This window comes from Eriocheir sinensis, chromosome 58 (genome assembly GCF_024679095.1).
Source record: "Eriocheir sinensis breed Jianghai 21 chromosome 58, ASM2467909v1, whole genome shotgun sequence".
Lineage (NCBI taxonomy): Eukaryota > Metazoa > Arthropoda > Malacostraca > Decapoda > Varunidae > Eriocheir > Eriocheir sinensis.
In genome coordinates, this window is record NC_066566.1 from 923507 (window position 1) to 946006 (window position 22500).

General features: G+C 43.4%; 1 protein-coding gene across 5 annotated transcripts in view; it reads left to right on the top strand.

Annotated features, from left to right (window-relative positions):
- LOC126985009 (aminoacylase-1-like) overlaps positions 1 to 22500 on the top strand; it is a 57632-nt gene that overhangs the window by 18216 nt on the left and 16916 nt on the right. For all 5 annotated transcript variants that reach the window (XM_050839238.1, XM_050839239.1, XM_050839240.1 and 2 more), the window contains exon 2: positions 4224 to 4332. The gene's annotated coding sequence lies outside the window, so the exon portion shown is untranslated. The remainder of the gene's footprint in view (positions 1 to 4223; positions 4333 to 22500) is intronic.

Consider the following 22500-nt stretch of genomic DNA (forward strand, 5'->3'; position numbering starts at 1 on the left):
AGCTTCGTGCACGACTATAACTCCGTCTCCAATGAGTTCGCTGTATCTGTTATAACGTACCACACTTTCCTTCTCCCTGTCCGCCGGCCATCATCTGTTATTTATATGCTTTCGCCGTATAGTGAGAGCGAATGGTGTTCCTGCATATATATAAAGAAAAGGGGTGTCGTAAAATAAAGTTATAATGAATCATTTATATATTTTATCTTCCGGGAAACGTGCATTACGCGGATTGCTTTCTATAATTGAAAAATATTGCAAGAAGTTCACCGGTTCACGCGTACACGCAGCGGGAATTGCAATATGTACCCGCGTGGGATGTGTGTGTGCTCTTTTTGTGTTGTTTTAATGAAATAACAATTGTAAATCACTACTAATGACGGTGATGGCTGCGGCGGTGATGGTGATGACGGAGGTGGTGATTGATGATGATGATGATGATGATGGTGGTGGGTGCAATAGTTAGTTGATTTTCATTATTATTATTATTATTATTATTATTATTAGTAGTAGTAGTAGTAGTGGTAGTGGTGGTAGTAGTAGTAGTAGTAGTAGTGATAGTAGTAGTAGTAGTAGTAGTAGTAATAGTAATAGTAGTAGTAGTAGTAGTTATTCCCTTCCCTTCCCTTCCCTTCCCCGCCCACCGCCTCTCATATACACACACACACACACACACACACACACACACACACACACACACACACACACACACACACACAGAGGGGAAAAAATAGATCAAAGAATACATCGACCGACCAATTAATTACGTCGCCTCGTAGCTACAAAAACAATGTTCCCGGTAAGTGACACACGGCCGCCACGCGCGTCAAAAGAGCGATGAAGGGAAAAAAGACACAATCGTCGACAGAAAAGATACTGAAGGAATATATATAATGGCATGCCCGATAATTATGTATGTGTGTAGTATCGGTAGGAGGGAAAAAGTGAAGATATTAATACTTTTTTTTTTGCAGTATAGGAAATAGCGCAAGGGGAAAAACAAAACATAACATTAACTATACAGGGAAGGCGCCTTAGTACTCCCCTGTGAAGGATAATAGGAGTTGGCAGAGGAGAGGGTCAATTTCGGAAGGATCTGTGTCTTGTTACTGCTACTACTACTACTACTACTACTACTACTACTACTACTACTACTACTACTACCACCACCACCACCACTGTTTCCTCTACTCCACCCCTTCCCCTCCTCCTCCTCCTCCTCCTCCTCCTCCCACGCCTGACTTTACTACCTCCATGCCCCGCGCCAATAAAAGTCGAAGGTTACCCACTGTTGGGGGTTCGTCAAATTGATATTGCTCGCCCGCTAACCATTACCAAAGGGAGAAAAGTGTATAGGGGGGGGGGATGTTGTGTTTGTAGGGGGCGGGGTGGGGAGGGGAGGGTCTGTGTGTTTGTGCTTGTGTGTGTGTGTGTGTGTGTGTGTGTGTGTGTGTGTGTGTGTGTGTGTGTGTGTCTTTCTCTCAGTCTATCTATCTCTGTAGCACAATTTACATTTCTAATAATAAAAAAAACGAGAGCTGAGAAAAAAATACAAAATGAAAAAATAATAAAGGAGAAAGAGAACGGACATTAAAAACTTGATAACAGAGAGAGAGAGAGAGAGAGAGAGAGAGAGAGAGAGAGAGAGAGAGAGAGAATAAATGGAAGTCTTAACAAAATCCACAAAGGAAAAAAGAAAAAAAAAAGTAACAGAGAGAGAGAGAGAGAGAGAGAGAGAATTCCTTAGACACACATAATGAGGAGGGGAAGACGTGGGTGATGGATGATGAGGGTAGCCATTCACACCATCACTCTGCTCGTCACCCGGGAGGAGGAGGAGGAGGAGGAGGAGGAGGAGGAGGAGGAGGAGGTGGTGGTGGAGGAGGAGGAAAAAGAAGACGACATAATTAATGGCTTGGGTTTAGAGTCTTCAAATCAGGAGCAAACAACCCCTTCCTCCCCTCCCTTATCTTCCCTTTCCCTAATCCTCCCCTTCCCTTTATCCTCCCCTTTCCCTTTATCCTCCCCCTCCGTTATTCTCCCCCTCTCCCCTTATCTCCCCTCCCTTCTTATCTCCCGTTTATCACCCCTTTCCCTTATCTCCCCTTCCCCCTTATCCTCCCCCTCTCCCTTATCTCCCTTTCCTCTTATCCTCCCCTTTCTCTTATCTCCCATTACCCTTATCCCCTCCTTTACCCTTATCTCCCCTTTCCCCTTATTCTCCCCCTCCTCTTATCTCCCCTTTCTCTTATTCTCCTCTTCTCCCCTTATCACCCCTATCCCTTTATCCTCCCCTTCTCCCTTTATCTCCCCTTCCCCTTATTCTCCCCTTCTCTCTTTATCTCCCTTCCCTTATCCTCCCCTTCTCCCCTTATTTCCCTTCCCTCTTACCCCCTCCTTCCCTTTCCTCTGTTCCCCATCTTTCTTACCCCCATCCCATCTCCCATTCCACTCTCCCCTTCAATCCCCATCCCCTTAACCCCTACCTATTTTCCCCTCATTCTTTACTTCCCCTTTTCCTCTTTCTATCTCATCCAGTTTCTCCTCCTCCCATCTCCCTACCATCTCCCTTTTTCCTCCCCCCTTTCCCTTCACTTCCACTCCCCTCTCCATTTCTCCCATTCTCTCCCTGCCCCTATCTCACATTCCCCTTATTACCTCCTCTTCCTCCTCCTCCTCCTCTCCCCTCATCTCCCCCTTCTCCATTTCCCCTTCCCTTATTTCTCATTCTTCCCTCCCATCTTCACCTCTCTTCAATTATCCCCTTCTCCCTTCTTCCTCTATCTCCCATCCTCCCCCTTCTCCCCTCTTCCTCCATCTCCCATCCCCCCCCCTTCTCCCCTCTTCACCCTCAATATAGTATTTCATCCCTCCTTTCCTCCACCCCTCTCTCTCCCTTGCTTCTCTCCCTCCCTTTCCCTCCTTCTTCCCTCTTCCCTCCCTCCCTCCCCTCTCCCCTTCCATCTTGAATCTCTATTTGTCAATTAGATGATGTGTTGAGAGTGGAAAAAGGGAAAGAAGAGGAATGAATAGAGAGAGAGAGGAGGCTGAGGACGGGAAGGGAAAGGAAGGGGGACTTTTTTGAGTAGATGGGCGATGGAGGAGGAGGAGGAGGAGGAGGAGGAGGAGGAGGAGGAAGTGCTGGTGAGTGCTTGTGACTGGTGTGATGGTTTGAATTCGAGAGAGAGAGAGAGAGAGAGAGAGAGAGAGAGAGAGAGAGAGAGAGAGAGAGAGAGAGAGAGAGAGAGAGAGAGAGAGAGAGAGAGAATGTGTGACGCCCTGGAAACACACACACACACACACACACACACACACACACACACTAAGTGCGCGTGTGAGACGTCAGGTGAGTCAGCGAGTCAGTGAGAGAGAGAGAGAGAGAGAGAGAGAGAGAGAGAGAGAGAGAGAGAGAGAGAGAGAGAGAGAGAATAAATGGAAGTCTAAACAGAATCCACGAAAACGAAGCAAACAAGAAAAAGAAAAGTAACAGAGAGAGAGAGAGAGAGAGAGAGAGAGAGAGAGAGAGAGAGAGAGAGAGAGAGAGAGAGAGAGAGAACCGATAGGACCAGACGTGACAAAAGGACCCTGAAAGTTTGTGTGGAAGAAATGCAGAAAATAGTATTTGCTAAGTTCCCCCTCTCACGCCCCCCCCCCCTTCACCCCCCCGCACCCCCCTCCTATTAAAAGTCAGCTCTGGTTCAGGAAGGAGGAGAAGAAGCAGGAGGAGGAGGAGGAGGAAGATTGGAGAGGAGGTGTGAATGGAGAAGACGTGTTAGTGGGAGGAGGAAAAGGGAGAGAAAGAGTTGGGAGTCATAAAATTTTGTGCTCTTAGCAAATAGTTCTTTATTCTCTCTCTCTCTCTCTCTCTCTCTCTCTCTCTCTCTCTCTATCTATCTATCTATCTCTCACAATCGAGGTCTGTCTTCTTTTCTCTCTCTTCCCTTTTCTCTCCTCTCTTCCTCCGTTCCTCTCTCTTACCTTCCTCCTCCTTTCCTTCCCTTTCCCTATATATACCTAACTAGATACCCTCCTACCTACCTACCTACTTACCTACTTGAATTCAATCTTATTCCCTCTCATTCTGTTATGTATATTTCACTCCTACTAATTATTCTGGTTAACATGTTTAAGAAAAAGAAGAATCAGAAAGACCCACTTGTAACATCACCAATCATTTTCCTTTCTCTATATATATGTTTCCTTTTTTTCTTCCATCGGTGCAGGAGGAGGAGGAAGAGGGGGAGGATCAGCAGCCTGTGGAGTTCATGAAGTGTCCGTATCAAGAGAACTCACGACAACTCTGCATCTGACGGCGGATCGTAAAGGGAAAAGGTAAGGAAGTCGGAGTTTTGCTGCAGGACGAGGAGAAACTCAAACGAGCATGTGCCAAAGACTGGATTCCCCTCGAGGGCCTTGATAGCGTTCAGTATCCGCTCGCTCTCGGCCACCGTCACCTCTCTTGTTTTTCTATTGCATTATTCCTGTTGTTTATTTTTTACTTTTTTTTTACAGCAAAGGAGACAGCACAGAAAAAGGAAACAATAAAAAAAAGCTCGCTACTCGCTGCTCCTGCCTGCCTGCCTGATCCATTTTCTCTCTCTCTCTCTCTCTCTCTCTCTCTCTCTCTCTCTCTCTCTCCTTCCGTTATTCCATTACTTCAGATTCCTCCTACCATTATTTTTTTTTCTTTAATTTAATATTCTTGATCTTTTTTCCTTGTTTTCCTTTTCCCTGAGTCAAGTCTTTGTTATTTCAGACCTCCGCTATCATAAATATATCTTTTTCCTTGACATTTAATAATTTCTGATACATTTTTTTTTTTGTTTGTTTGTTTCCTTCGTCGATATCACCTCAGCTTTTTTTTTCTCCCATCGTGAGTGTCATTTTCTCCTTTCATTTATAATTCTTGTTTCTTTTTTGTTTTGTTTTTTTAGTCTGTCTCCTCATAAGTCTCTCATCATCAGTGTATCTATTTTTTTTTTTCCTTCGTCGATATCACCTCAGCTTTTTTTTTCTCCCATCGTGAGTGTCATTTTCTCCTTTCATTTATAATTCTTGTTTCTTTTTTGTTTTGTTTTAGTCTGTCACCTCAAAAGTCTCTCATCATCATCAGTGTATACATTCTTTTTTTGTTTGTTTGTTTCCTTCGTCGATATCACATCAGCTTTTTTTTCTCCCATTGAAAGTGTCATTTTCTCCTTTCATTTTTAATTTATGATTCATTTTTGTTTTCTTTTTTTAAGTCGTCACCTCAAAAGTCTCTCATCGTCATCAGTGTATCTATTTTTTTTCCTTTCCTTTTCATTTTTTATCCGTTCATTTATAATTCATGATTCTTTTTTGTCTGTTCTTTTAGTCTGTCACCTCAAAAGTCTCTCATCATCATCAGTATATCTATTTTTTCCTCTCATTTTCATTCCCGATTCGTTTTCTTTGTTTTCATTTTCCCGTCGGCGATGTCACCTCAGATGTTTCCCTTCATAAGTGCTTTTCCCTGATATAAAAAAACAATCACACATTCTTCTTTGTTTCCAGCTCCCCTTAGTCGCTATTTCCTCACGCTTCGCGCATCGCCAGTGTTGTGTTTCTCTCCTTTATTGTTTGTCCCGCCTGGTGTCTTTTCTGCTGCCGCTGTATTACATTATTAACTTAGTGTTGTATTATAGAACTTGTTAAAACCAATGGCTGACACCCCCCCTACACACCCACCCACCCACCCACACACACACACACACACACACACACACACACACGCACACACACACACATACATTCGCTCATCTCCCGTGGAAGGGCATTGTTCTGGGCGTGATTAATTACATGTTCTTTCCTTTCTGAGAGAGAGAGAGAGAGAGAGAGAGAGAGAGAGAGAGAGAGAGAGAGAGAGAGAGAGAGAGAGAGAGAGAGAGAATGTGCTTGAAAGGGAAGGACATGTAAGGAAGGAAGGAGAAAGGGATACTAAAGAAAAGGGGAGAAAAAAAAGACTGATTAGTGTATGGATTGTGTATGGATAAATAGGAAAACAAAAAGGGAAGGGGAGGGACATGAGGAAGTAAAGAAAATGGGAGAGTAAGGGAAAGAGAAGATACAGATCGAGGATTAGTGAAAGAACGGTGGATATGGAGGAGAATGGGAAGCAAGCAGTTGGGAGTTCGGTGAGAGAAAGAAAGGTCTGGCAGCACTGAGAAGAAGGGAAGAGTACGTATAGCTGGGCAGCCACTATAGGAAGGAAGGGACATGTGACTATCTCTGTCCGCAATTAATAATATGCTAATAAACCAATAATTCCTTCAGCCCCAATTAATTCCCTCCGCGCGGTAGAACTCATCACAACGGGAAGATAAGAACGAAAGGCTGAAAAATGGACACGTGGCTCTACTCCTGACGGCGATCAATAGTTTGCTAATTGGACGATGATTCCTCTAATGGTGCACGATACTTTAGATTTAATCCCCCCCCCCCCTCCCCTCCCTCTCCCCCTGCGTGTGGCGATGTCTAGTACCGCGGGATATTGAAGACGAGTGTGGCATTTTACTTTTAGACACACGCTCCACCAACGTTGCCAGATTGTCGTACTCTGCCTCTTATATATACCGACTTCCGACCTCAAAACTGTCTCCTGGTCTCCAATAACGAGATTCATTTATATTTATCGTTAAAATAGTTAATTCCTGATGTTTCTTGGCAATAGTTATGCGTCAGAAACCGGTAAATACTATGCTCTGAGTACGACGATCTGGCAACGGTGCGCTTCACGATGCTCTTGTGCCATCTGGTTCACAACTGCTCTTCGCCGGGACTGCTGTGAGGAACGCATGGAACTTGAGGTCGAGAATAGCCTACTGAGAGAGACGAAGGCCCCGTGGAGGAGAGTTAAGGGGATGTACAGAGACGTGGGGGATTGATGCGCTTAGAAGTCAAGGCAGACAGAGGATCAGCAGAAGACTTGCCATCAACAGGTCTCGTAAGTGGTTTGATGAATCCGGCCTCTGCACTGTAAAACTGGCCCTAGTATCCTTGAGGCACCTTCGTTGACGCCTAGTCTTTTAAGCTGCGTGCACATGATAATCCATTTCTGTTTTAAGTTACGCGATGTTGTTTCTCGTGTCAGTAGGGGATGGAGAACATGTTGGTGGGTGTTATTGATAAGCCTAACCAAACCCCTCTTACACATCATAACCTCTCTCTCTCTCTCTCTCTCTCTCTCTCTCTCTCTCTCTCTCTCTCTCTCTCTCTCTCTCATCGTATTGGTGTATATTCCCTTTTTCTCAATAACCTCCGAGGCTCTTCCGTTCCCTTTATGCCGTCCAGAGTTCGAGTCCCACGCCTCACTTTTCCCTTCCCCGCCGGCCCTTGACTTCCGCCTACTCACTCAGCAACCCCACTCGTGTCTCCTCGAAGAATTAAATCCCTTCGTCCGACCACTCGAGAGGCGTTATTAGACCTCTCGACCACGCGTTCTGCTGCTCGTGGAGTGGGAGGTTATAAGAGTTTTCTGTGGTTGGGGGATATCCCTGTGGCACTGGTGTGGTTGGGGGATATCCGTGTGGCGCTGCGTCTTTGTTTCTGCTTCTGTTTGTCACCGCCACCGCGATAATAATAATGCTAATAACAGTAAACATCCATCTATACACTTACCGTTCCCCCTTTTGCGAACTGAGAAGTATTGTTATAAATATTCTTGAGTTATACATCAACTTTCGTCTCTGTATCAAATCCCAACACGGCGGCGGCTCGCTTTCTCTCTCTCCGGCTTGATTTTTGCATCCCCAGAAATGTTCGATAGCTCGCGTGTTTTAGTTTGAGTTTCTTTTCCGTCCCTCGAGTGTTTGCCGGCCGGGCTTTCATTCCTGAGTTCCTTGAGCGGCCACTGCAAGGCTTGGAAGGCCCGATTGGAATGGGATGGATGAAAAGTAGGAATTCCTCGCGACGCAGCGCAAAAACTATGGTCACACGGCGCCGGCAGAAACCTTTATGAAAATTCTATACCAGTTTGAGAGGAATCAAAATAAGAAGACAAATGAAGGAAGAAATAAGAGAAATTAAAAAGAAAAAGTAAAAAATAAGATCGGATAAGATGAAATAGGATGAAATAAGTAGAAAAATGAACTGGGGAAAGAAGGATGAATAAAATCACGCTATTGGAAGGTTAAGGAGTTTAGGTTGTTCAGGCGGCGTGCTCGGATGTGTGTGTGTGAGTGGGTGTAGGTGTGTTCGTATGTGGGTGCGTGTGTGCGTTCCCTGAAGGCACTCGCTGAAACTTGTGCATATCGGTGCCCACAACTTGGCAGCACACACCGGCCCGGAGAGTCGCCGCTGCATGGACACAGTTGGGCCAAGTTAGTGGGTCTTGATATTCCTGTTAGACCTTCATGCCCCGAGTAGGGCGGCCGTTGTCTCGAGCCTTGAGCGGTGCACGAAGAGGCCCATGTGACTTGTGTTGCAATGGTCTTTATGTGTTTATGTGTCATGTGTTTATGTGTCTTTATGTCTTTGTGTCTTTATGTGTTATGTCTTTGTGTCTTTATGTCTTTATGTGTTATGTCTTTGTGTTTGTCTTTGTGTCTTTATGTCTTTTTGTGTTAAATAACTGGAGTTTTTCTTCTTGTTATTGTTGTTGTTGTTGTTGTTGTTGTTGTTTATAAAGCTAACTCAGTCTAGTCTCGTATAAGCTTCTGACGTAACTGGGAACCCATCAAGAGTGGCTTTTTTTGTTTGTTAGTTTTGTTTTCTTGGTATTTTCTTTATTTAGGGGATACATTTTGTCTTTTTTTCTTCTTTTTTTTTTTGCCTGTTCGTACCATTAATTCTAAATATGTCTGTGTAGATAATTTCAGCCTTCCAGTTTATAGTTTAGTTCCTCTTCTTTTTTTTTATCTGTTGTGGTATGTCGTTATAGTATTTTTATATGTATGGAGCTTCGCACTTCACTTTTCATTCTCATGTTTCCCTTTGTGAAGTATAACGTTTGCCTTTGTGAAGATATATCCGTCATCCATTACGCATTTCCACTTTCCTTGATTATTTTCTTCCAATTTTCCCCCCGCGGCACATTAATCAAAGTCTATATCCTGGGGAAGGCGATTCGTACCTTTTGATTTTCATTTTACCTCTCTGTGTTAGTAATTTCCATCATGAATTATGTGTTTTGCTTTCTCATACTTTCCTTTACTCATTTCTTCCTGTGGTACATTATTCAGAGGTCGGTTCGAGGGGGAGGGGTGGAGGGATGTGATTTGTAGGGTCGTATTCTAAGACATTTCGCCGCCCAAGAACACCTACTTGACAAGGCTTTCGTGGGAGTGGTTTGCATTTCCAGTAGTAGTTTTATGACCCTGGTGTTAGTTTGACCCTTCCTCTGTACCGTGAACCTAAGGAAACACTCATTAGAACCCGACTGACCCCCTCTTTGACCTTTAGAAATTGTTAATGTTATATGCGAAAGTGTCTTATAATACCAATCGTATTATTAATTTAGCTTTTGTCTTTGCGTAGAGAGTGTCCCCCATCCATTATGCCGGTACATGCCTTAGCGAATTGTATACATCGGGTAAGTACAGTGGAACGCATGTCACTTTTCTATTTCAGGTTGACTTGTCTTTGGTGAAGGCGGCGGGAGCTGAGGTGAATAAGCGAGGAGTTATGCTTTTATTTTATTTAGAGGGTTTGATGGCCCGTATTCATGGTAGAAGTGTCAAGGAAGTCGAGGAGAAGCGATTATAGTAACCCAGCTTCACGGGAAAAGGCAGAGAACCGAACTGCAGGAGTCCAGCGCTAATGGGTCGCTTTGAAGACTACTGTGGTAGGGACAGGTGACGGGGAGAGACGAGGAACACATGGCCGGAAGAGTGTTGGAGATGGAGGCTGCAGGAAGAAGGAAGAGAGGGAGACCAAGGAGAAGACGGTCAGATGGCGTAAAATAAGAACTGTCAGCGGAGCGATCGGAGGAACAGGACGTGAGAGATAGGAGCAAATGGAGACAGCGTAGCAGGAACAGCGACCTCATAGGAAAGACTGGAAAAGCTATAGAACACTCATAAATCGTTAAAGGAAGTACATTAATAGGCTACCACGCACCAGGACCTGTTTTTCATGAAGCCTGTTTGCAATACTTAACGATTATCAGCAACACAACGTAGCCGAGAGCTGTTACGCTATGTTGCTGGGAATAGTCTAAAGCTTGCATACAGATTTTACAAGCTTGAACCCGGGCAGCGCAGTAGCCTATTAATTCTGTACTTTTAACTTAATTTAGCGACTCAAAAAGCTCTCATGTCACTACTGACCACCCCCTTCTTTTAATTAACTCTGCATTAGATTAAACTCCTTCCCCCTAAACTTTGTCCAATCCCTTTACTCTAGTTTCCCTTCCCCTTGCCTTCATTTTCCGCTCGTTCACTAATTTTATTTTCTATTATCTCTCTTTTCTCTTTACTAGCCTCGCTCCTTCATCTATTCCTCTTTCTTTTCCTTCCATGTCCCATTCATTCACCATTTTCATTACCCGTTATCTCTTTTCTCTTCTATTATCTTCGCATTCACCTTTTTCATTCCCTGTCCTCTTTCTTTCCCCAGCCGCTAAAACTTAACCACCAAAACTTTCCTTCTTAAGAGTCAAATTTTGGCCAGTTCGACAGCCCACCCCAGTCATCGTTGTAAGCGCCCGAACCAATCCATATCCACCACAATGATCTGTTCTTTCTACACAAAACCAGACACTAATAAAGAAATTTCCTGTGTGGTTTTCTAAAATTCCCTCCTCCTTTTTATATCAACGCCAAACACAAGAGCTATACAAGGAATTCCGTCGTATTTTGTGTATGGTTAGGGAGCTTACGAACTTGCTGTATTGGACTGTAAGATTAGCCTAAAGCCTAGGTAGTGACACGCTGCGAGTGTTTAAAAGGAACAGATTAACTTTTAAGGAATACGAGCTCAGCAGACCTCCCTCCCCATGGCCTTTCACACTCGCTTCATTTATTCAAGGGCCAGGGAAGCATGAATTTCTTATACAATCAAAGGACGTTCATGTTTTAAGAGGCACTGTGAAACGTTTTATATCATTTTCTACTGGTGAAGTCGTGGTGTGTTGCATGTTTTAAGAGGCACTGTGGAACGTTTTATATCATTTTCTACTGGTAACGTCGTGGTGTGTTGCATGTTTTAAGAGGCACTGTGGAACGTTTTATATCATTTTCTACTGGTAACGTCGTGGTGTGTTGCATGTTTTAAGAGGCACTGTGAAACGTTTTATATCATTTTCTACTGGTGAAGTCGTGGTGTGTTGCATGTTTTAAGAGGCACTGTGGAACGTTTTATATCATTTTCTACTGGTAACGTCGTGGTGTGTTGCATGTTTTACGCAGTCCTTCATCAACTGACCCTTGGGATACACCGTTTACGTTGTCTGATGCGTCTTGTAAAATGGAAAACATCTTGGGTTTCTGCTGTAGATGGTGACGAAAAAAATGAAAATGAGGAAAAGTAAGAACAGGTAAAGTAGGACAAATAAGAAGGAAAAGAGATACGAACGCAAGGACAAGAAGAAGAAATACTAAACCTTGTGTATTATCGTCTCTCCGGGTAACGTCGTGGCGTCTAACAAGTTTTACACAAGTTTTCATTAGTTGAGGTTTGGGATGCGCGCTGTCTGTTGCGTCAAGCTGCAGAAGACGCCTTGAGCCACTGATTGACGTGGTGAAATTACTATAATAAGCACATCTCCCTCTCCTCCTCCTCCTCCTCCATCGAAGAAGAAGAAAGAGTAAAAGAAGAAAAGCAGTGATGATAATAGTGAAAAAATTGAAGAAGAGTAAAAACAAGGAAAAAAAGGACAATTAAGAACGAAAATGGACATGGATGAAGATAAGAAGAAACATAACGATGACAACAAGAAAATAATATGAGAAAAGGAAGAAGAAAAAGAAAGTAAAGAAAAGCAAAATGATGTTAATGATGAAAACAAAAGAAAAAAAAAGACGAGGACGAGAGAGAACAAAAATAGACATGAAACCAAATAAGAAGAAACAAAGCAATGAGAACAAGAAAATAATATGAGAAAAAAAAGAAAAAGAAAATAAAAGAAGAACAGAATGGAAAATTAAAAAAAAGATTATCCGCGACGAGATCTTTTTTTTTTCACATTAAGTTCGAATTCCAAGTTTAATGTATCGAAAACATTTTAAAGAATCATCACCCAGTATTTTTTTTGTCAGCACTGAGGCGGACACACACACACACACACACACACACACACACACACACACACACACACACACACACACACACACACACACACACACACACACAAAGTTCACCTCACGGATTTAAAGTTAGAATTATTAAGTGGACTTGGCCTTTTCTGTCTGTCTGTCCGTCAGTCAGTCTGTGTCTGTCTGTCAGTTTGCGTGTCTGGCGCTCTTTACCAGTCAGCGTCAGCCAGTCATTCTTTGTGTGTGTGTGTGTGTGTGTGTGTGTGTGTGTGTGTGTGTGTGTGTGTGAACCAGTCAATCAGTCAGTCAGGCTTTGTGTGTATCTTTCACTGTCTCCCCCCCTCCCCCCTCTTTTTATCTCTTGTTCTCTCCTCCCTCCACCCCCCACCTCCCACACACACACACACACACACACACACACACACACACACACACACACACACACACACACATTGCCAAAGGGTGGGATGAAGTCTGCGTGTGACAAGAAGACGATGAAGAGCGCAAAGAGACGAGGAAATAAGATGGATACGTGAGCCAAACCTTCTGTCGATCACTCAATACCAAACCCACATCCTCTATCTTTTCCCTGCCCTCCTCCTCCTTTTTTTTATAAGCCGCGAGCAACAAGGCGTCTCACTTTCCCGTCCTTGCCTCAGACTCGAAGGGAGGCTCTCTAGAACACCTTGCGGCCAGTAATTGAGACAGGTAACAGGTATATAGACAGGCTATCCATAAGACTCACTGTTTACCTGCCCGTTCTGTGATGCCTTACCGTGTTATGCTGTCTCTACCTATCATATATATTCGTAATCTTTCAACTTAACATTTTTTTTAGTTTTTTTCTTTATATTTCGGTTATATTTTACGATACACTGTGAACCTTCTTTTTCTATTGTGTCTCCCTATGTTATTTTCCCTTCACCCATCATTCCCATTTGTAATTTTTCCACCTTATATATATTTTTTCAGGTTTAAAGGCTTTATATTTCACCTCTCTTTGATACCCTCTCTTTATCTGCCTCTCCTATGTCTAATGTTCTCTTTGCCTGTCTCTCACATTTATACTCTTCCTATACCTCATTTTTTCTAGGCCTATCCATTCGCTTTTACCTTTCGCGTCTGCTTGCTGCCTTTGTGTTCTGATATGATGTGTTGTGTTATGTTTCACCCGTATTCAGTGTTTTACTCGTTTTTATTTCTCACTTGTTTGTTATTTGTTTATTTTTACTCTCTGTGTTTGGTTTGCTCAAAGGGTAATAATCATGTTCTTTCTAAATGTCATTGTAACGTTTCTGCTGTTAACTTTATTTGTGTATTATTTCTTTTTCGCATTTATTCAACGTTTTCTTCATTTTCATTTCGTTTGAGAGAGAGAGAGAGAGAGAGAGAGAGAGAGAGAGAGAGAGAGAGAGAGAGAGAGAGAGAGAGAGAATAAACACACATAGAGACAGGCAGAAAGACAGATAGACACAGACACACACACACACACACACACACACACACACACACACACACACACACACACACACACACACACACACACACACACACACACACAGACCACAGACAGACAGACAGACAAACGGACAGAAAGACACACAGACAGACAGACAGACAGACAGACAGGTGGAAGGCTACTTTGAACCCAAGGTGTGGAGGAGAGGAGAGAACGTGACGAGAGAGAGAAGGAGAAAAGTGGGCGTGAGTGTTGCTATAGTGGAGGAAGAGGAGGAGGAGGAGGAGGAGGAGGAGAAGACGAAGACGTACAAGGAGAAGAGGAAGAAGAAAAAGAAGAAGAAGAGGAAGAAGTAAAAGAGGATAGGGCAGAAGAAGAGGAAAAAGAGGAGGAGGAGGAGGAGGAAGAGGGGGAGGAGGAGAAGACGAAGACGTACAAGGAGAAGAGGAAGAAGAAAAAGAAGAAGAAGAGGAAGAAGTAAAAGAGGATAGGGCAGAAGAAGAGGAAAAAGAGGAAGAGGAATAAAGAAGAGAAAAGACGAAAAAATGAAGAAATTATAGGACAAGGAGAACAAGAAGGAAAAGAAGAAGGAGAAGGAGGCGGAGGCTATGACGGAGGAGGAGGAGGAGGAGGAGGAGGAAACGAAAAGAACGGAGGCAGAGAAAAGGAGAGAAAGAGGGGAGAGAGAAAGAGAGCAAGGGAGGGAAAGAAGAGGAACTGGAAAAGACGGAGGAGGAGGAGGAGGAGGAGGAAAACAGACCATGAGAGAGAGAGAGAGAGAGAGAGAGAGAGAGAGAGAGAGAGAGAGAGAGAGAGAGAGAGAGAGAGAGAGAGAGAGAGAGAACAGGATATGGGTAGAGAGAGGAAAGGGAGCCAGGAAGTGAAGGAAGAGGAACAGGGAAGGAAGAAGAGGAGGAGAACAGGGAAGAGGGGAGAGAGAAAGGAGAAGAGGAGAAAGAGAGAGAGACAGGCACTAGGAGAAGGAAGAGGAGGAGGACGGGGCAGCAGAGAGAGAGAGAGAGAAAACGAAGAAATGGAGACAGCCAGGAAGAGGAGGAAGAAGAGGAGGAGGAGAACGGGGTAGGGGATGGAGTGGTACGGTCTCATCTCGGCTATTCAATCAGCGGCAACACAAACAAGATATGTGTGTGTGTGTGCCAAGCTGGGTTAATATACTGTTCTGTTAGGGGGGCAATAACACGCCGCTTTGTGACGACTGGAGGGCGGCGGAGAGGGATGGCGGGAAGCTGGAGAAGGGGAGAGGGTGAGGAGGAGGCTGGCTAGTTTAAAGGCATAGAAAGGAGCTGCAGGGAAGAGTGAAGGGAAGGGAAAGCCAAGAGAGGATGGAAGGGATTCATAAACGAGAGAAATGAGAGAAGAGAAGGAAAGCGGAAGGGAGATTGGCGAGGGAAAGGCGAGAAAGCTAGTTAAAGAAAGGGAAGGGAAAGGAGGAGGAGTAGAGGAAGGAAAGATGAAGGAAGAGCCAATAGAGTGAAGGAAGGGAAAGAGAAATGAAGGAAAGTTAATAAAAAGGAAAAGTCACACTGAAGGAGGAGAGTACCAAGAAAAGAAGATGATAGGAAGAGGAAGAAAATAGTGCAAGAAAGGAAAGATGAAGCAAGAGAGTTAAGAAAGGAAGAGGAAGAAATGGGAAAAGCGGGAGAGTTAAGAAAGGGAGGCGAGGGAAGGGTAGGTAAAACTTTAACGGCCATACTCTTAAACATTTCGCCCAAGCACACACACATTTGACAAGGCTTTCGTATAAGTTTGGGGCATTTCCAGGTGTAGTTTTATGACCCTGGTGGTAGTTTAACTCTTCTTCGGTACCATGAACCTAAAAGACCACTCATAAGAATTCACTGATCTCCTTTTTGGTCTGTGGAAATAGTTGATGTTGGGGAAGGAGGACTCTAACAGTGCCGACCTAAGACTGACGGCGGGAGAGTGAAGGGAATATAAAACGAAGGGAAGATGAAGAGGAAGAGAAAGGAAGAGGAAGAAAGGGAGAGGAAGGAAGAACCAAGCTTTAAAGAGAATTTTTTTTTTTTACAACAAAGGAGACAGCAGGATAGAAGAATGAAGGGATAATAAAAGAAGGAAAAAGGATGAAGGGAGGTAAGGAAAGAACGGCAGACCAAAGAAAAAGAAGGATGAAGGGCAATAGAAGAAGATATGAAAAATGAAGGGAAGGGAGAAAAATGTAAAGTAAGGGATGAAAGATGAAGGGCGGTAAGCTTAAAGAAGATGAAGGGAAGAAAAGGTACACACACACACACACACACACACAGAGACAGAGACAGAGACAGAGAGAGAGAGAGAGAGAGAGAGAGAGAGAGAGAGAGAGAGAGAGAGAGAGAGAGAGAGAGAGAAAAAAGATGACAGGGCAGGAAAGAGAAGGTTCAACACTGTCTTAGAGGAAGGGTGAAAGAGGAGAAGGAGGAGGAGGAGGAGGAGCAGGAGGAGGAGGAGGAGGCCTTTGGTAGATTAGCGGAGTGGGGATATGGAATGGAGGGAAGAGAGAGGCCTTGATTAATGGGTTGGAGGAAGAGGACCGAGGAGGAGGAGGAGGAGGAGGAGGAGGAGGAGGAGGAGTGGAGGAAAGGAGTGAAAGGCGAAGAGTGAAGGAGATGTGAGGGATGACGGGAGGAGAGAGAGAGAGAGAGAGAGAGAGAGAGAGAGAGACTACTACTACTACTACTACTACTACTACTACTACTACTACTACTACTACTATCACCACCACCACCATCAACAACAACAACAACAACACTCCAGGCACCTCAGAGAAAAAAAAAAGTTAAATAATAGAGACAATAGATTTATTTAATGTCCCGACGCAATAATTTCGGAGATTAAGTAAACAAAAGTACGACGCCGCCTCGAGCCGCTCTCCGCACCGACTCTTTGCGTAATTGACAACAGGTATTTCCTCTTCCCGGCAGTTAAAAGTACTCCCGATAATGCACCATAAAATCCTCGCACGCCAATTAGTAAGCCGCAGGTATACACTAATTACTTCACCTGTGTTTTTTTTTTTGTTTGTGTTTTTTCAAGCAAAGAAGACAGCACAGGGGCACACGAAAAAAGGAAACCAATAAAGGAAAACAAAGCCCGCTACTCGCTGCTCCTGTAAAGAATCCAAAGAGGTGGCAGAAAGAGCAGTTAGTTACGTGAATGAGTTAAATGAGCGACCTCCTCTACCTCATCCTCTACGTCCTCGTCGTTCTCCTCGTCTTCCTCCTCGTCGTCGTTGTCTTCTCTCTCTGCGTCTTACTGGTACTATTTATTTTCTTCCTCTTCCTCGTTTTCATTTTCGTCTCATCCTTGTCCTTCTTCTCCGTCCATCTCATTACTCTCCCTCTGCTCTCCTTGTTCTTCCTACTCCTCCTCATCTTTATCATCCTCCTCCTCCTCCTCATCATCATCATCATCATCTTCTATCTTCTTCCCCATTCTCCTTATCTCTCTTCTCATCCCTTTGTTCCTCTCCCTCCTCTTGTTCCTCTTCCTCCTCTTCCTAGTTTATAACAGGATCTGACTTATATGAGCTCGATAATACATAAATTTATACATACATTCATACATACATAGGTGCATGCATACATATATACATACATAGGTAAATAATTAAATAATGCATGTCTACATTCTGCTACGCGTTGTTGTTGTTGTTGTTGTTGTTGTTGTTGTTGTTGTTGTCACTATTTTTTTGTTTGTTTGTGTGTATGTATGTATGTATGTATGTGTGTGTGTTTAGATTTTCTTGTGATATTTTTTTCTTTCTTTTTTTTAGTCATTTCTTTTGTTTTTTCTCTTCTCTCTTCCGTCCATCCTTCCTGCTCTTTATATATACTTATTTGTGCATCTATTTTATACTCAGTTATTTTTTTTCCCCACCTCATCAACTGTCAACAATAATTATATAGTTTTCCTCCTTTATTTTTCCTCTTTATTCCTCCATCTTGCCTAACTCCTCTTACTTACTTTATTCTCCGTATTTCTTATTTCAATGTCCGTCACTTTTCTTATATTTTGTTTTCTCGTCGCCTCAGAATCCTCCTTATCCTCTACTTTGTTTCATCTTCACCTCAGTATGTTATTAACTATACTCTCACTATCATTTCTCTTCTTGTTTTCTTCAGTCATTCTTCAGTAACACTCTTCTTACTCCCTTTCACTTCCCTTATACTTTCAACATTTCAATCGTTTATTATTTTTTCTCCCCTCTCTGTCTGCCACTAACTATTCGTATATACAAAGACGTGAATGATGAAGGGATACGAACATCTATACGCAATGTACCGTACTTCTTATTTCAATGTCCAGCCACTTTGTTTATATTTTGATTTCTCGTCGTCTCAGAATCCTCCTCTTTCTCTTCACTGTTTCGTCTTCACCTCAGTATGTCATCAACTATTCTGTCTCTATCATTCATCTCCTTTATTACTTCAGTCATCCTTCAGTAACACTCTTCTTACTCCCTTTCACTTCCCTTATACTTTCAACATTTCAATCGTTTATTATTTTTTATCCCCTCTCCGTCTGCCACTAACTATTCGTATATACAAAGGCGTGAATGATGAAGGGATACCAACATCTATAGGCCCAAGTTTACGCTATATAACCCCTACTCACCTCCTCCTCCTCCTCCTCCTCCTCCGCCTCCTCCTCCTGTGACGAATGGGAGAGGAGGCGTCGGTCGAGGAGGTGAGGAGATAGATGGTGTGTGTTATTGGCTAAGATGACCACACAGCTCCCCCCCTCCCCCCCCCCCTCTCTCTCTCTCTCTCTCTCTCTCTCTCTCTCTCTCTCTCTCTCTCTCTCTCTCTCTCTCTCTCTCTCTCTCTCTCTCTCTCTCTCTCTCTCTCTCTCTCTCTCTCTCTCTCTCTCTCTCCCTTCCTCCCAGCCCATCTTCCTTTCCCTTCTTTTTTCTCTCTTTTCGTATCTTCATCTTTCCCTTCCTTCCTCCACCCTCCCTCCCTCTCTCTCTCTCCTTATCTCCGTCTCTCCCTTTGTACCCGATCATGATTTTTTTTTCCCTAAGACGTTCATGAAATATAAAATGTGCACCTCGTAGCTATTATCCACCTCTTTGAAGCACACACACACACACACACACACACACACACACACACACACACACACACACACACACGTCGGTCGATTTCGGGAGCTGGGCTTAGGACCGCCCCCCCCCTCCCCCCTCCCCCCCCCCCTCCCATACATATTCTTGGTCCCCTTGATGGATAAGCTGTTTCCTCTTCCGCTTCATCTTCGTTTTTTTTTTTTTTTTTTTTATCTTCTCGTTCCTCTTGTTTCATTTTGTTGCTTTTTCTTTTTTTTTATTATTTGTTCTTCTTTTTCTTTTTAATCACTCATCTTTTTCCTCTTCTTACTTTCTTGTTGTTATTATTGTTATTGTTATTATTATCATTATTAGTATTGTTATTTTCATCGACATTGTTATTATTATCAATGTCACCTATTATTATTTTGTTTTCTTTAATGTTTCTTTTTTTTCTTCTTCTCTTCTTCCTCTTGTTCTTTCTTCTTCTTCTTCTTCTTCTTCTTCTTCTTCTTCTTCTTCAGCCTACTCTAACTTCTTATCATCATTATCTTTTTTCTCACTTTTGCTTCTTAATCTTCTTTTCCATTTTTTCATCTTTTTTTACTCGCTGTTCTTCGTAGTCTTCCTGTTTTCCTTCCTTCTTTGTTTCCTTCTTTATTTCATCATCAGCAGCAGCATTCTAACCAGACGACCCAGCCCACTGACACACGCCGCACTATTCACCCATAACCACGCAACCCCTTCCCCATCCTCCCTCAACCCTTCAACCAGGTGTTCACGCGTCTATCTCACGTAAGGAACTGCAGGTGCTACACACACACACACACACACACACACACACACACACACACACACCTCTGCTCTGAGAAGATAGCGTTTTATAGTGGGTCCCGTCATGCGCCTCTTCCCTCCTCCTCTCATTCTCTTCTCTATGTTCCACCACCACCACTACCACCACCACCACCACTACCACCACCATCACCACCTTCTTTTCCTTCTCCTCTTCCTTCATAAACACTCCCTTTTCCATCTCTATATAATTACCGATCTTATTTTCTATATCGATACGTTATTCACTTCACCCATTCCGTATTGTACTGGTTGTTGTAGTAGTAGTAGAAGTAGAAGTAGTAGTAGTAGTAGTAGTAGTAGTAGTGGTCTATGTATCAATCTATAACCCCTCTCTCTCGCACCCTTCTCTGTCACGCCTCCCTCCCTCCTCCCCTCCTCGCCCCATCAGATCGTCGCCCGCTATCTCCGCCATCAGGATTCTTGGGCGCGGCGCCGTGTGTTCGGGACAATACAAGGCGCCCCGATACCATCACCTGCCTCTCGTGGACCTGGCGGGCGTGTGTCGATAACCTCACCTGGGGCACACACACACACACACACACACACACACACACACACACACACACAAGGATAACTGATTGAATAGGAGATAGATAGAGAGAGATATAGAGAGAGAGAGAGAGAGAGAGAGAGAGAGAGAGAGAGAGAGAGAGAGAGAGAGAGAGAATTAATATGTTTGTGTTTGATGCATTCTAAAGAATCCAAGTCCCACATTCTCTCTCTCTCTCTCTCTCTCTCTCTCTCTCTCTCTCTCTCTCTCTCTCTCTCTCTCTCTCTCTCTCTCTCTCTCTCTCTCTCTCTCTCTCTCTCTCTCTCTCTCTCTCTCTCAATAACTTTCATTTTCATATTCAACAACTAACTATCTCATCTTCACATTTATTTTATTTAACTTTTTTTCCCTGCTCTTCCCTCCTCCCTCCCTCCCTCCATCTCCTACTTGTCTTCATGCAACAACTTTTTTCCATTTGCGCGTCTCCATTCCCAGAAGAGGCGAGCGGCGGCACTTAAGTCTCCTCGTCACCTTTGTCCAAGAGCATGTTCCGAGTCTCTTTGTATTAGCACCTTGGCGGAGTTTGATAACCCTTCTTTGCCTGTGATGTCCCTCCACTAACAGAGCGATAACTAGAGGAAAACAGGAGAATAAGAAAAAAGAAGATAATGAAGAAAAATAAGTGAAAAGAAAAGCTAGAAGGAGGTGAAGGAGGAGAACTTAGAAGAGGAGAAAACAACGATAACTAGAAGAAACAGCAGAATAAGAAAAAATAAGATAAAGAAGAAAAACAACTAAAACGAAAAGGAGGAGGATTAGGAGGAGAACTTAGAGGAGGAAAAAACTGAAGGAAAAGAAGAAACAAGAAATCTATGATAAAAGAACCAAATACAAAAAAATAAAGACGATAAAGAGAAAAAGAATCTCGTCTTATTGGTGGTTGTTAAGCTCAGGGGGCGTGGCTTATTTTCTTAGTCTGTTTGAACGGGGGATAGTTTCTTCCGGTCACATTTGTCCGTCCTTATAAGACTTCGATATCAAGTTCACATATTCGACAAGGCTTTCGTAAGAGTTGTAAGCGTTCCCAGGGGTAGTTGTATGAGCCTGGTGGTAGTTCGAGCCTTCCTCTGTAGTATGAAGCTAAAAGAACACTCATTAAGCTTAGTGGGCGTGGCTTATCTTCTTAGTTTGTTTGAACGGTGTGTAGTTTCTTCCGGTCACATTGCTCCGTCCTTATAAGACATCGACAGCAAGTTCACATATTCGACAAGGCTTTCGTAAGAGTTGTAAGCATTCCCAGGCAAAATATCGTACACATGGCATTGCATTTTCGTAGTTTTTGACCGATAACTCTAGCAAAAAAAACGAAAGCCATCTGTATTCAACCGTTTTACGATAACTTGAATTTTCTATCGTTATTTGTGTGGGTATGACAATCTTGGAGCCTAAAAATTATAAATGCAATGTTCAGAATACGATAATTTGTCAACGCTGTTCCCAGGGGTAGTTGTATGAGCCTGGTGGTAGTTCGATCCTTCCTCTGTACCATGAAGCTAAAAGAACACTCATTAGGACCCGACTGATCTCCTTTTAGACCTTCGGAATTAGTTGATTTGAGAGGCGGCAGCGTCTGAAAATGGCAACCTGAATGTTCTCTCCTCCTTGTGACGTCCTGATCAGCTGTGTGTGAGGGAAGGCAGCTGTTTGATCATTAGTTTGTACACTTTGATGAGAAACGTTGTAATTGACGTGTATTTTATTCTTGTGTCATCTTTATTTTTAAGTGCTTCCAAATTCTGCGAGTGACAAAAGAAGAGAACTTTCAAAGGGAACATAAAGGAAGAACAAACAACAGCAGACCTTCCTCAATAGATCTTTTTATTTTCTTCTTTCCTTCTTTTTCTGAATGGCGGATAATAGTTTTGCGTCATGTTCAAGGATGATGTCGAGTGATAAAATGAAGAGGAGGAGGAGGAGAAGAAGAAGAAGGAGGAGGAGATGATGGAGGAGGAGGTGAAAGGAGATTAAGACAATATATTATTTAAGTATCGATGAAACACCCTTGACAGACCCCTCCCCCCCTTTTTGACACCTCACTTTCAACACACCTTCCCTTGAAACACCTCCCCCTCACACTTGGCACATCCCTTCCTCCTCCTTCTCCTCCTCATCCTCCTTCCAACATCATTCATTTCTCATTTTGCCTCCACCTTTCCCATTCTTCCCATTCTTTCTCCTTCTCCTCCTCCACCCTTTCTTTACCTTTCATTGTGCCTCCTCATTCTCCCTTCACTTCTCTTCCTTCTCCTACACCAATCACTTCATATCCCTTACCTTCGCCTATCTCCTCTATTCCCCTCTTTTACCTCCCTCTCCCTCCCTCTTCCCCAACTCTTTACCTTCCTCCTGTGTCTCCACC